Source organism: Delphinapterus leucas, chromosome 1 (assembly GCF_059928025.1).
Source record: "Delphinapterus leucas isolate spDelLeu-1000000601 "Yukka" chromosome 1, BTC_Dleu_Yukka2, whole genome shotgun sequence".
NCBI lineage: Eukaryota > Metazoa > Chordata > Mammalia > Artiodactyla > Monodontidae > Delphinapterus > Delphinapterus leucas.
This window is the reverse complement of record NC_143129.1, coordinates 136,237,213-136,252,784: the sequence shown is the minus strand read 5'-3', so window position 1 is coordinate 136,252,784 and position 15,572 is coordinate 136,237,213. Positions and strand designations below refer to the sequence as shown.

Genomic DNA, 15,572 nt, shown 5'->3' with positions numbered 1-15,572 from the left:
AATTTTGCTATTATATCTACATTAGCCTATCACATAACATTATTTCTTAAAATTAACTAAATTGGTTTAAAGAATTACTCATATCTTTTAGAAGTCCACTTGAAATCAATTTAATGTGAATTCTCAATGAAGCAAGAAGAGAACAGAGGTTATGATCAAAAATGGCAGCTAATCAAAAAAAGTACTATATTTAGCTTTGGAATATATATTACCCTATTCAGGTGTGTGAGATGTTTTTTGTATTTATAAAACTTCAAAAGTAGAAATCAAAAACTAAAAGTACACAGTACAGCATTTTTCAGCCTTTGTTTTTAAATGCTGTTAAGATGCAATACTACTTTTTAGAAGTAAATAACCCCCACCCCCGATATTAACCATTCAAAATATTCTTGCTTTATTACTTATGGCTAATTCTTAGAGAAACTAAATATTTGTATTTAAAAGGTTTCCAGTTTAGGTCCTAGGTTGATCTAAGAAGCCCAAGGAGATACGTAAAAGTAAATAAGAAAGTCATCTGAGTTAGACTGTTATCTCTCACTCTAACAGTTTAGTGAGAATCTAAAAACATGATTTATTGTGGGTAATGTGGTTCTCAGATAATTCAGGCATGTAATATCCAAAAGCTGGTAATAGTTACAAGAATCATAAAGACATTTACTAGACAAGACTAGGAGAAAACTAAGAGATTACTTAGGTCATCCAATAAAGAAGAGTTTAGTGTGATTTGCCCCCTATCACACAGTTTGAGGGAGAGAAACTCAGATTTTATACCCTGTTCATAATAAATCCTTGTTGAATTGAGGGGGAGGAGCTAAAGAGGTAAAGAAAAACAAACCTACTAGAGGAATTTATGACCATCTATTCTTACCATTCTGGTAGAACTGGGCCCAGTGTCAAGATATCAGTTATTAAATTAAGCACCTACTAAATGCTTTTACCCTTTTTAAAAAACTCACAAACAACTGTAGCATAGATGATGCTAAGTGGACTAGGATGATGTTAACAGAAACAGAGAGGAAGAGATGGATGAAACACACAAAGGAAGGACAGGCAAAACTTGATTAGATATGTGGGACAAATATTTTCATAAAGTTCTTACTTATTTGCTACCAGTATTAGTTAGCAATTAAAAGTGATATATCTCTGGTAGTTCTGTAAAGTAATAAGCAGCTCTTGTGGTTACTACCTTGATTTTAAAAAAATGGGCACCCCCAAATAGGCAAAGAACTCAAATTGACAGTTCTCCAAAGAAGATATACAAATGGCTGGTAAACACAAGAAACGATGCTCAACATCGCTAGTATTAGGGAAATGCAAATCAGAACCACAGACACACAAATCAGAACCACAAGATACCACTTTACAACCATCAGGATGGCTACTATCAAAAAATCCAGAAAGTAAGTGTTGGCCAGGATAGAGAAACTGGAACTCTTGTGCTGTGGGACTGTAAAATGGTACAGCTGCTATGGAAATAGTTTGGCAGTTCCTCAAAAAATCAAACCTAGAATGAACATATAATCCAGTAATCCCACTTATGAATATATACCCAAAAGAACTGAAAGTAGGGACACAAACAGATATTTGTACACCCATGTTCATGACAGCAGTATTCACAATAGCCAAAAGGTGAAAGCAATGCAAGTGTCTGTGGACAGAGGAATAAGTAATAAATTTGGTATATACATATACAAGAGAATATTATTCAGCCTTCAAAGGAAAGAAAGTCCACATGCTACAACATGGATAAACCTTGAAGACATTATGCTAAGTGAAATAAGCCAAGCAAAAAAGGACAAGTACTATATAATTCCACTCAAATGAGGTGCTTAAAGCAGTCATGCACCCCAGTGTTCAGTGCAGTACTATTTACAATAGCCAGGACATGGAAGCAACCTAAATGTCCATCAACAAAGGAATGGATAAAGAAGATGTGGTACACATATACAGTGGAATATTACTCAGCCATAAAAAGGAACGAAATTGGGTCATTTGTAGAGACATGGATGGACCTAGGGACTATCATACAGAGTGAAGTAAGTCAGAAAGGGAAAAACAAATATTGTATATTAACGCATATACATGGAATCTGAACAAACTGGTATAGACGATCTTATTTACAAAGCAGAAATAGAGACACAGGCATTTATGTATGGATACCAGGGGGGAAGCGGGGGGGTGAAATGAATTGGGAGATTGGGACTGACATATATACACTACTGATACTATGTATATACTATGATACTATGTATATACTATGTATATATAAAATAGATAACTAATGAGAACCTACTGTATAGCACAGGGAACTCTACTCAGTGCTCTGTGGTGACCTAAATGAGAAGGAAATCCAAAAAAGAGGGGATATATGTATACGTATAGCTGATTCACTTTGCTGTACAGTATAAACAAACACATTGTAAAGCAACTATACTCCAATAAAAATTAAAAGTATATACATATTATAGAAAAGAAAAAAGAAAATAGAAAGATAGTTGCCAGGGGCTAGGAGGAGGGGTGAATAGGGAGTTACTGTTCAATGGATAGGAAGTTTCAGTTTTGCAAGATGAAAAAAGTTTTGGAGTTGGATGATGGTAATTGTTGTACAACGATGTGAATGTACAGTTGACCCTTGAACAACACGAATTTGAACTGCAAGGGTCCACCTATTCTCGAGTTTTTTTTTTTTCAAGAAATACATACTACAGTACCACACAATCTGCAGTTGGTTGAATCCGTGGATGCGGTACCAGGGATACAGAATGCTGACTGTAAAGTTATAGGTGGACTATAACTAGAGTAAATCCCCAATTTACTCAAGGGTTACCTGAACTTAAGTGCCACAGAACTGTATACTTTAAAATGGTTAAAATGGTATATTTTATGCTATGTATATTTCACAATTAAAAATAAATAAATTTTAAATGGGCACCTACCTATTATATCCTAATTACCTCCCTCTTATGGGTAACCTTATAATCTCTATGGCAGGGGTCTCCAACCCCCAGGCCATGGACCGGTACCAGTCTGAGGCCTGTTAGGAATTGGGCTGCACAGTGGGCAGTGGCGGGCAAGTGAGTGAAGCTTCATCTGCCGCTCCCCATCGCTCGCATTACTGCCTGAACCATCATATCCCCCCACACACACCCTCACCCTGGTCCGTGGAAAAACTGTCTTCCACGAAACCGGTTCCTGGTGCCAAAAAGGTTGGGGACCGCTGCTCTACAGGTTACTTCTCACTTTCAACTTAACCCAAATTTACACCAGTGCCCACAATTTGAATACTACAGTACCCCTAGTACACTTAGGTGTACTAGGTTTAGGTTCACTGGGATCAAAATTCTGGTTGCTACCAGCATTACTGCTAGTGAGAATTTAAGAAAGATAAAGATATGTAGTTTTATATCAACAGGAAAAGAAAAGAAAGTAACCATGTAGAATTAGCCATATTACTCTCGAAGACCATCTTCCACTATTTTATTTAGCTTACCACATGGTAGTATCCTGCGTAGGATTCTCTAACTCATCAGAACAGAACAAGTGCATGAGTTTTAGTATGTAACATTAATAACAGCAGTTACAATATTACAATATTAAAAAAAACTATTTTAGAAAAAATAAACTATCATTTGATTCCTAATTAAGAACCAGGAATGACACCTCCAAGACTCATGAAGCAACATGATTTGAGGTTCCCTTACAGGACTTTTTTTTTTTTTTACATTAAAAAATATATTGCTTAATGGATTATTATAAGGCAACCACCCTTGTAACCATCACCCAGGATCAAGAAATAGAAGTTTGCCAGCTCTCCCCCAAAACCTTCCATTTGTCCCATCTTGTTCACCCCTCCTTTCTCCCACATAAGTAACCACAATCATGACTAACAGTAATACCTCATCCCTTACAGGACTTTTAAAACATTGGATTAAATATGATTTTCAATAGAGCTGAGGGTAAGAGTGTATGTGTGTGGAGAGGAGATAAAATTAGTAAGGCATATAAGACTCAGGAGCCTTGATGTTATGCCAAAATTTTCCCCTAAGGTTGGGCAAATCACATAATCTCACTAAGCTTCATAAAGGTGATAAATAATACTGGCCTGTAAACCAGTGGTAAATTTCTGAACGGAAGATAAAAATATCACTTAGTATATCAGTGCTTCCATTTACTTCTCTCTATAATGGAGATAATAATATTGCCAGCTACAACTACACAAACAGTTTTTAGAGGATTATGGAATATGCTTATGAGATGCTTAGAAATCCCTTGATGAAAGGCAATGGCCAAATTCACATCCCATGTGACTCTTTAGGTACAAACTGAGAAATCTAAAATGATACATTTTCCATTCCATGTATGGGAATGAGCAAAGAAGGGAGAAGAATCTCCTATATCCTTCTGCATTCTCCCTTTCATTCAAGCCTATGCTTTTTTGTGTTCAACATTGACAGAGGTCACATAATTCACTATCACAGCATGGGTAAGTGGGATTATCACTCCACTGCATGGAGAAATATGGTCACCACGTGAAAGCAACTAAATAAATGATTAATCTTGTTATTCTTCATGATAAAACTAGCCAAAACCTTAACCAGTTATTGGGCAACACGTTTATGGTGTCAAAAGTTGCTTTATCAAAAGATTAATAAAGAATTAGCTAAAGAATTTTTACAGACATAAAAGGGATATATTTGGGAATACTGAACCCAGAAGATATATGGATGGAGGTGAGATGTTCTTTGGGTTGAATAAAATGAGAAATGCCATAAGATCATTTCATTCTTAAATGGGTACTCTCAAAAATGAACATTAATAAAACATTCATTACTATTACCTTCTGTGAGAAACATATACATATGTGTATCATCACACATACATATATAAAGGACATGAATAAGTCTTTTAAAAGATTCTATTAAAAGGGGCTAAACAGGTTTATCAGAATTAAATGTGGTAGACTGGTGATATTTTATATACCTTTTTGTATGTATAATATTTTACAACATAAAAATTAACAATAATAAACTAACATTGATGTCTACCTTTTCTCTGAGATTCCAGCAGAGTCATATTTAATTTTTCCCTGACACTGTCCAGATTGCACTAAGGGTCTTTCCATTCCATACCTATAATACTTGTGCATGTTCTTCTCATTAAACTTATCAAGTTGCAATAGTATATTTCCTCCCTAGACTAATGTATTTATATCATTAGCATCTTGTCTGTTAACTGGTAAATTGTTAGTTCTAAAAATACTTGTTGAACTATCTCTCCTACTAAAATGCAAACTAGAGAGTGTAACATCTGTTCATATTTGAATCCCCAAAGCCTGACACAGTGATTGGCACAAAGGTGTTATATTATATAAATTAATAATTAATTTTTTTTTTACTTAAAACGTCAGTCTTAAATTCAAGAACATATTTAATTCCTTACATTTTTTATAATCCTTCAATTCTATTTAAGGTGCTTTAAATGCAGGTTCCCAAAGGATGTCATATTAACACTGTCTTATCTCTAAGGCAGTCTCTTATATGGATTTGTGTTTTATCAGTTCTGGAAAAATCTAAGCCATAATTTCTCCAAATATTGGCTCTCCTTGATTCTACCTTTCTGAGACTCCCTCTAGAAGAAATTTTAGATTTTCTATTCCATTTTCCATATCTCTAAACATCTATTTCTTATCATTGATCTCTATGCTGTCAGGCAATTTCTTCAGGTCTATCTTTAGTTGTGTAATTCTTTCTTTAATTGTGTCTAATTTACTGTTTAATCCATCCATTAGCATTTTTTAAAACAATTTGATGGGTATTTTTGGGGAATTAATTTTTATATATTTTTAAAGTTAAAAAATATTCTAGGAATAACAGTTTTTGATATCCTTTACCCAGACTTAATACTTGTTTACATTTTGTCCCAGTTGCTTTATCATTCTCTATAGAAACATACACACACACATACATATACAATGCAAAATCTTTTTTATGATCCATTGAAAATAAGTTGGAGACACTGTATACCTTTATCCACAAATATTTGTGTGTTTTTCTAAGAACAAGGATATTCTCTTACATAAACACAATACAATAATCAAAATCAGGAAAATTTTTTGAAATATAATATTAATTTCAGATGTACTACATGATTCAATATATGTATATATTGTGAAATGATCATCATAGTAAGTCTAGTTAAAATCCATCAATCACCACACATAGTTACGATTTTTTCTCTTGTGATAAGAACTTTTGAGATCTAATCTCTTAGCAACTTTCAAACATACAATATAGTATTATTAACTATAGTAACCCTGCTGTACATTACATCCCCAGGACTTAATTTATTACATAACTAGAAGTTTGCACCTTTTGACCACCTTCCTCCAATTCCTCCTTCCCTATCCCCCACCACTGGTAAACACAAGTCTGATCTCCTTTTCTATGAGTTTGTTCTTTTTAAAGATTCCAAATATAAGTGAGATCATATGGTATTCACCTTTTTCTTTCTGACTTATTTCATTTAGCATAATACCCTCAAGGTCCATCCATATTGCAAATGGAAGGATTTTCTTCTTTGTTATAGCTGAATAATATTCCATATGTATGTATATATATATATATATATATATATATATATATATATTTCTTTATCCATTCATCCATTGGTGGATATTTGGCTATTGTAAATAATACTGTAATGAACATGGGAGTGCATGTATCTTTTGTTAATGTTTTGATTTCCTTCAGATAAATACCCAGAAGTGGAGTTGCTGGATCATATAGAAGTTCTGTATTTTGAGAAACCTCCTTATTGTTTTCCATAGTGGCTGCACCCGTTTACATTCCCACCAACACTGCACAGGTTCCCCTTTCTCCATATCCTTACCAGAACTTGCTATCTCTTGTCTTTTTGATAAGAGCCATTCTAACAGGTGTGAGGTGGCATCTCATTGTGGTTTTGATTTGCATTTCCTTGCTGATTAGTGACGTTGAGCACCTTTTCACGTACCTGTTAGCCATCTGTATGTCTTCTCTGGAAAAAATGTCTATTCAGGTCCTCTGCCCAGTTTTTTGGGGTTTTTAAACACTTTTATTGGAGTATAATTGCTTTACAATGGTGTGTTAGTCTCTGCTTTATAACAAACTGAATCAGCTATACATATACCCTCATATCTCTTCCCTCTTGCATCTCCCTCCCTCCCACCCTCCCTATCCTACCCCTCTAGGTGGTCACAAAGCACCGAGCTGATCTCCCTGTGCTATGCGGCTGCTTTCCACCAGCTATCTATTTTACATTTGGTAGTGTATATATGTCCATGCCACTCTCTGCGTCTTTTTTCCCGTCTTGCCCCTAGGTTTTCATGACTATTCTTTTTTTTTTTTAGATTCCATATATATGCGTTACCATACGGTATTTGTTTTTCTCTTTCTGACTTACTTCACTCTGTATGACAGACTCTAGGTCCATCCACCTCACTACAAATAACTCAATTTCATTTCTTTTTATGGCTGAGTAATATTCCACTGTATATATGTGCCACATCTTCTTTATCCATTCATCTGTTGATGGACACTTAGGTTGCTTCCATGTCCTGATTACTGTAAATAGAGCTGCAATGATCATTGTGGTACATGACTGTTTTTGAATTATGGTTTTCTCAGGGTATATGCCCAGTAGTGGGATTGCTGGGTCGTATGGTAGTTCTATTTTTAGTTTTTTAAGAAACCTCCATACTGTTCTCCACAGTGGCTGTATCAATTTACATTCCCACCAACAGTGCAAGAGGGTCCCCTTTCCACACCCTCGCCAGCATTTATTGTTTGTAGATTTTTTGATGATGGCCATTCTGACCGGTGTGAGATGATATCTCATTGTAGTTTTGATTTGCATTTCTCTAATGATTAATGATGTTGAGCATTCTTTCATGTGTTTGTTGGCAATCTGTATATCCTCTTTGGAGAACTATTTAGGTCTTCTGCCCATTTTTGGATTGGGTTGTTTGTTTTTTTGATATTGAGCTGCATGAGCTGCTTGTAAATTTTGCAGATTAAATTGACAAAGGATTAATCTCCAAAATTTACAGGCAGCTCTGTCCAGTTTTTTTTTTTTTTATTTTTTTAAACATCTTTATTGGGGTATAATTGCTTTACAATGGTGTGTTAGTTTCTGCTTTATAACAAAGTGAATCAGTTATACATATACATATGTTCCCATATGTCTTCCCTCTTGCGTCTCCCTCCCTCCCACCCTCCCTATCCCACCCCTCCAGGCTGTCACAAAGCACCGAGCTAATATCCCTGTGCCATGCGGCTGCTTCCCACTAGCTATCTACCTTACTACGTTTGTTAGTGTGTATATGTCCATGACTCTCTCTCGCCCTGTCAAAGCTCACCCTTCCCCCTCCCCATATCCTCAAGTCCATTCTCCAGTAGGTCTGCGTCTTTATTCCTGTCTTACCCCTAGGTTCTTCATGACATTTTTTTTCCTTAAATTCCATATATATGTGTTAGCATACGGTATTTGTCTTTTTCTTTCTGACTTACTTCACTCTGTATGAAAGACTCTAGGTCTATCCATCTCATTACAAATAGCTCAATTTCATTTCTTTTTAAGGCTGAGTAATATTCCATTGTATATATGTGCCACATCTTCTTTATCCATTCATCCGATGATGGGCGCTTAGGTTGTTTCCATCTCCAGGCAATTGTAAATAGAGCTGCAATGAACATTTTGGTACATGACTCTTTTTGAATTTTGGTTTTCTCAGGGTATATGCCCAGTAGTGGGATTGCTGGATCATATGGTAATTCTATTTGTAGTTTTTTAAGGAACCTCCATACTGTTCTCCATAGTGGCTGAACCAATTCACATTCCCACCAGCAGTGCAAGAGTGTTCCCTTTTCTCCACACCCTCTCCAGCATTTATTGTTTCTAGATTTTTTGACGATGTCTGCCCAGTTTTTAAATTGGATTGTTTGGGGGTTTTTTGCTATTGAGTTGTATGAGTTCTTTGTGTATTAATCCCTTATCAGATACATGATTTGCAATTACTTTCTCCCATTCTGTAGACTGCCTTTTCATTTTGTTGATTTCCTTTGCTGTGCAGAAGTTTTTTGCTTTGATGTAGTCCCACTTATTTTTGCTGCTATGGCCTTTGCTTTTGGTGTCAGATCCAAAAAATCGTTGCCAAGACCAGTGTTAAGGAGCTTATGGCTTATGTTTTCTTCAAGAGGTTTATGATCTTAGGTATTACCTTCAAGTCTTTAATCCATTTTGAGTTGATTTTTTGTGTATGGTGTAAGATAGGGGTCCAGTTTCATTCTTTTACATCAGCCTGTCAGTTTTCCCAACACCATTTGTTGAAGAGACTGTCCTTCATATTGTATTGTATATTCTTGGCTCCTTTGTTGTAAATCAATTGACAAATATGTGTGGGTTTATTTTTGGAGTCACTATTCTGTTCCATTGATCTATGTGCCTGTTTTTATGCGAATACCATACTGTTTTGATTTTTTATACTTTGTAATATAGTTTGAAATCAGCACGATGCTTTCAAACTTTGCTTTGCTCTTTCTCAAGACTGCTTTGGCTATTCAGGGTCTTTTGTGGTTTCATACAAACTTTAGGGTTGTTTGTTCTATTTCTGTGAAAAATACTGTTGGAATTTTGATAAGGACTGCATTGAATCTGTAGACTGCTTTGGGTAGTATGGACATTTTAACAATGTTAATCCTTCCAATCCATAAAAATGGAATATCTTTGTGTTTATTTCTGTCTTCTTCATTTTCTTTTATCAATATCTTATAGTCTTCAGTGTACAGATCTTTTGCCTCCTTGGTTAAATTTATTCCTAGGAATGTTATTCTTTTTTGATGCAATTGTAAACAGAATTGTTTTCTTAATTTGTTTTTCTGGTAGTTGGTTACTAAAGAAATGCAACTGATTTCTGCATATTGATCGAAATCAGGAAATTTATCATTGATACAATACTACTATCAAGAGACCATATTCAAATTTTACAACTTGCTCCAAAAATGCCCCTTATAGCCAATCCCCCCACCCCTGCCGCCAAGTCTAGGATCCAATCCTGGATCACTCATTGCATTTTATTGTCCCATCTCTTTAGTCTCCCTTACCTAGAACAGCTCCTCCTCAACCTTTCTTTTGTTTGACCTTGACATTTTTCAAGAGCACAGGCTAGTTATCTTTGTAGAGTATCTGTCAATTTGGGTTTATCTGACATTTTCTCATGATGAGGCTATGTGGGTTTTTTGCCATAAGTATTACAAAAATGATGCTGTATCCTTTTGAGAGCATGATAACTTGAGGCACATGATGTTGGTTTCTCACAATATCAGTTATATGTATTTTGATCATTGATTAAGATGTTATCTGCCAGTTTTCTCCAATGTAATAGATAAGAAATCTTATATGTAAATATCTTGTTTGCTATCAAACTTTGTCCTAATACTTTTAAAGAACCATTGATGATTTTCTAATCCTATCACTTATATTTATTAATTAGCATTCCACTCCAAGGAATAGCTTTCCTTTCTCTCCTCTTTATTCATTCATTTATATCACTATAGAATCATGGCATTTTATTTAATCCAATGGATTATAATCAATTCCTACCATTTATGTTGATCTTAATTGTCCCAGATTTGGCAATTGGATCATTCCCCTTTCACACTGCCTCCAATGTACCTTATGTACCTGTAATTCTTTGAGCACTTCATTATATTTCCTTATTTGCACATGCACACTCACTCACACAAAATGTTCTCTGCTCCAGCACTGGAATTAGCTTTTGCTTTAAAGAAACTTGGTTCTTTTTAGTGGACAATGGCATTTATAAATCAAAATCTCAGCACTAGGTGTGTTCATTGATACTTATGTCATTGCTTAAAGGCAAGGGACAGAGCTAGAACAGAAAACACACACACATACTTTTCTATCTACCTGGATTTTTATACATATATTTAAAAATCCATGATTTCATATTGATACCTCCAATGCAAAGGCAACATATTTTAAATTCCTCAGTCTACAGTGAAAGCCTAGCTCACGTTATCTGCAATAAACTTATTCTCTCAAGCCTAGAGCATACAGAAACTAGTTGAAGAAGTGCTAACCCATACTTCTGTGCAAAGCAAATCTATTTACTAAGATTCATTAGTCACCTAGTATTCTCAAAATGTATAATGAATACACAGTTGACTCTTGAACAATGTGGAGGGTTAGGGGTGCTGAACCCCCTGCAGTCAAAAATCCACGTATAGGGACTTCCCTGGTGGTCGAGTGGTTAGGACTTTGCCTTCCGGTGTGGGGCTGGGGTGGGGGTGGGGGTGGGCGGAGGGCAGCGGGGCGGGTTCGATCCCCGGTTGGGAAGCTAGGATCCCACATGCCTCGTGGCCAAAAGGCCAAAACATAAAACAGAAGCAATATTGTAACAAATTCAATAAAGACTTTAAAAATGGTCCACATCAAAAAAAAAAAAATCCATGTACAACTTTATACTCGGTCTTCTATATCTTTGGTTCCACATCCACAGATTCAACCAACCACAGATTATGCATTACTGTAGTACACATTTATTGAAAAGAGTGGGCATGTAAGTGAACACTCACAGTTCAAATCCATGTTGTTCAAGGGTCAACTGTACAGCTATTTTACTGGGTGTTATATAGTATTTCAATTTAATTTTAACTTGTATTTCCCTGATGTCTAACAAAATGCTTATTTGCAATTCACGTAACTTCTTTTATTAAGTATTGGATCAAGTCTTTGGACCACTATTTTAATAAGGTTTTAATCTTTTTACTGTTGAGTTGTAAGAGTTCTTCATATATTCTTTTTTTTTTTTTTTTTTGGCTACTCCACGCAGCATGTGGGATCTTAGTTCCCTGACCAGGGATCGAACCTGTGCCCCATGCAGTGGAAGCACAGAGTCTTAATCACTGGACCACCAGGGAAGTCCCAAGTGTTCTTTATATATTCTAAACTTATATTTAAAATATATAAATTAGATGTAGTCTGATTTATCAATTTTATTCCTTTATGGTTGCTTTATGTACCTTGCCTGAAATTTTATCTACCCCATGTTGTAACAATATTCTCATGTATTTCCTTCCAGAAATTTTACTGGTTACATTTAAGACTATGCTACATCTCAAATTAAGCTTTGTATATGGTATAAGGTGGAAGTCAAGGTTGTTTGGTTTGTTTTTCCACATGGTGTTCCAGAACCAGTTGGAAAGATTTCTCTTTCCCCAACTGAATTACTTTGGTACTTGGTTTGGTTCTACTTCTGGGCTTTTTATTCTTTTCCATTTTATCTATTTGCCATTAGGCCCAAACCACATTGATTTCATTGCCACTTTATATAGTATAGTTAAGTCTAGGTAGTGTACATACTTTGTACATACACTAAGTCTAGTTAGTCTATGTACTCCAACTTCGTTCTTCTTTTTTAAGATTGTTTGGACTACTGTAAGTCCTCAGCCTTTTTATAAAATTTTTGAAATCAGTTTTTCTATTCCTTTAAAATGTTTGCCAGGATTGACAGGAATTGCATTGAATCTAAAGATCAATTGGAGGGCTTCCCTGGTGGCGGAGTGGTTTAGAATCTGCCTGCCATTGCAGGGGACACAGGTTCAAGCCCTGGTCCAGGAAGATCCCACATGCTGCAGAGCAACTAAGCCCGTGCACTACAACTACTGAGCCTGTGCTCTAGAGCTTGCAAGCCACAACTGCTGAGCCCACGTTCCACAACTACTGAAACCCGTGTGCCTAGAGCCCATACTCTGCAACAAGAGAAGCCATTGCAATGAGAAGCCTGCACACCGCAATGAAGAGTAGCCCCCACTCGCGGCAAGTAGAGAAAGCCCACAAGCAGCAACAAAGATCCAATGCAGCCGAAAATAAATAAATAAATAAATTTATTAAAAAAATAAACATCAACTGGAGAGAACCAACATTTTAATATAGAGTCTTCCAATCCATACATGCCCCTATTTATTTAAATCTTTATGTTCTCTAAGCAACATTTTGTAATTTTCACAGTAGAAATCTTCCATGTCTTCTGTTAAACTTATTATATTTTTTTTACATAATTATAAATGGAAAAACTTAAGCTTCATTTTCCAGGTGTTCATTGCTAACATGTAGAAATAGAATTGATTTTTGTACACTGACTTTGTGCTCTGCATCTTTGCTAAATAGTTCTAATAACTGTTTTGCAGCTTCCTTAGGATTTTCTATGTTCATGATCATATCAGCAGATCATCAATTTTACTTTCTCCTTTCCAACATTTATGCATTTCCTTTTTTTTTTAGTGCTTTGTTGAATTGAAGTTGTGAGTGGGCGCATTCTTGCCTTGTTCCTAATCTTAGAAAAAGTGTTCAATACTGAGTATGATATTTGTAGGTTTTTCATAGGAAGGAGTTCCCTTCTATCCTAGTTTGCTAAGTTTTTATTTTATCATAAATGGGTGTGTTCTTCGTAGAACTATTAATATGATCTTCTTTAGTATGTACCTATCTATCCACCTATCTATCTATCAATCCACCCAACCAGGAGTCTTTTATTGGTCATTTATATGTCAAGTACCAATATTAGCAAAAAAAACCCCAACAAAGGTCAATGTTTCCATCTAACAGAGCCTGTACTCTCCTAGCTTGCCTCTTCCCATAGTGATTCTTTCCCAACTCTGTAGAGCCACAATCACAGTTTAAGACAAATCTTATTCTAAAGCATGGCTCCAGCAACAAGCTGGTATCTTCAAGATTCTTCAGTTTAGACACTGCCAGGAAAACTTTGGAGCAACCAGGTCCTGAGGCTGTTGTGTTCCATTACTGTCATGATCCCAGAGTCCTCACTCACCAGAAAGCTCAATCTTCAGCTGGCACAGCTGAGAAATGACAGGTACAATGGGAACTGTCTTTTCCTGAAATGCCGTAGATCAGTTACAGCAAACAGAACAGTGATCATCAAGGAAAACTGTCACTTTGGAATCCTTTTTGACCAGAGCAGTTATGTAGAAGCAGCTGCAACTTCGATTAGGACCATCTTTTATTCTTTTAAAAACAATAATTGATTTTCAAATATTGAAAAAACTGCATTCTTGGGATAAATCCTACTTGGACATGATGTATTGTCTCTTTTACAACTGCTGAATTAGATTTGCTAATCTTCTGCTGAGGATTTTTGATTCTATGTTCATGAAATACATTGGTCATCAATGTTCTTATAATTCTTTTATTGTATTTTGGTATCCAGTTAGGATGGTATCAGTGTTATGAGGATTAAATGAGTTGGGACATATACATATATACATATAAACATATATATACGTCAATCTATATATATTTAAATCCAGTCTGATATTCTGTACCTTTTCGTTGGTGTCTTTATTGCACTTAAACATAATGTAATCATTATACAGTTGGGTCTACATTTTGCTACTTGTTTTCTATCTGTCTCACTTGTTTTTTAGTCCTCTGATCTTCCTTTCCTGCTTTCTTTTGATTAAACATTTTTTAGTATAGCACTTCAATTCTTCTGTTGTTTTTTATGTATTTTGGGGATTATGTATTATTTTTCTTTGTATTTTTTATTAGTTACCCTGGGGCATTACAATATGCCTTTTTAACCCATCACAGTTCATTTAGAGTTAATACAATACTACTTTACATAAATATAAGAATCTTACAATGTTACTGTCCATTTCCTCTGTCCTTTGTGCTATACTGTTATACATATACATGTTATAAAACCCACAATAAGTGTTATAAGTTTTGCTTTAAACACGCACATCTATTCAAGAAGTTACAAGCAAAAAATATACACAGTTGACCCTTGAACAACATGCGTTTGAGCTGTGCTGGTCTACTTATACACAGATTTTTTTTCGATAAATATACAGTCAACCCTCCATATTCATGGGTTTCACATCTGTGGATCAAGATTTCCATCCATGGTTGGTTGACTCTGTGGAGAGAAAACCCTCGGATACGGAGGACCAACTGTTTTCATTGTACTATACCATTTTATATAAGGGACTTGAGCATAAAATCTGTGTGATTTTAGTATAAGTGGGGCCTCCTGGAACCAATCCTCCACAGATACTGATGGACAACTATAGTCTTTTATATCTTATCACATATCTACCATTCCCAGTATTCTTCAAATAGATGTAAATTTGTACTTGATATCATTTCCCTTCAGCTCAAAGAATTTTTTTTTTAGCATTTCTTCTATGCAGGTCTGCTGGTAACAAATATTGTTTTTATCTGATAATATCTTTATTTTACCTTCATTTTGAAGGATAAGTGTCTACATATAGAAATCTGGGTTAAGGTTTTTTTCCTTTTAGCACCTTAAAATGTCATTCTACTGTCTTCTGACCTCCATGGTTTCTGATGAGAAGTCAGCTTTCATTTGAATAGTTTCCCCTACGGGTAAAGCATCAATTTTCTCTGGCTGCTTTGAAGATTTTCACTTCATTTTTAATTTTTATCAGTTTGACTATGGCATGTATATGTACATGTGCATAGACAAAACACAT

At 35.4% G+C, this 15,572-nt stretch overlaps 1 protein-coding gene and 1 non-coding gene across 3 annotated transcripts in view; both read right to left on the bottom strand.

The window, feature by feature from the left end:
- Positions 1 to 15,572, bottom strand: part of ITGB3BP (integrin subunit beta 3 binding protein) — a 97,093-nt gene that overhangs the window by 76,270 nt on the left and 5,251 nt on the right. The window lies entirely within an intron of this gene.
- On the bottom strand, positions 13,941 to 14,075 carry LOC115801852 (small nucleolar RNA SNORA16B/SNORA16A family). Its single transcript, XR_004022215.1, has one exon. It is a non-coding gene; the product is annotated as a small nucleolar RNA SNORA16B/SNORA16A family (small nucleolar RNA).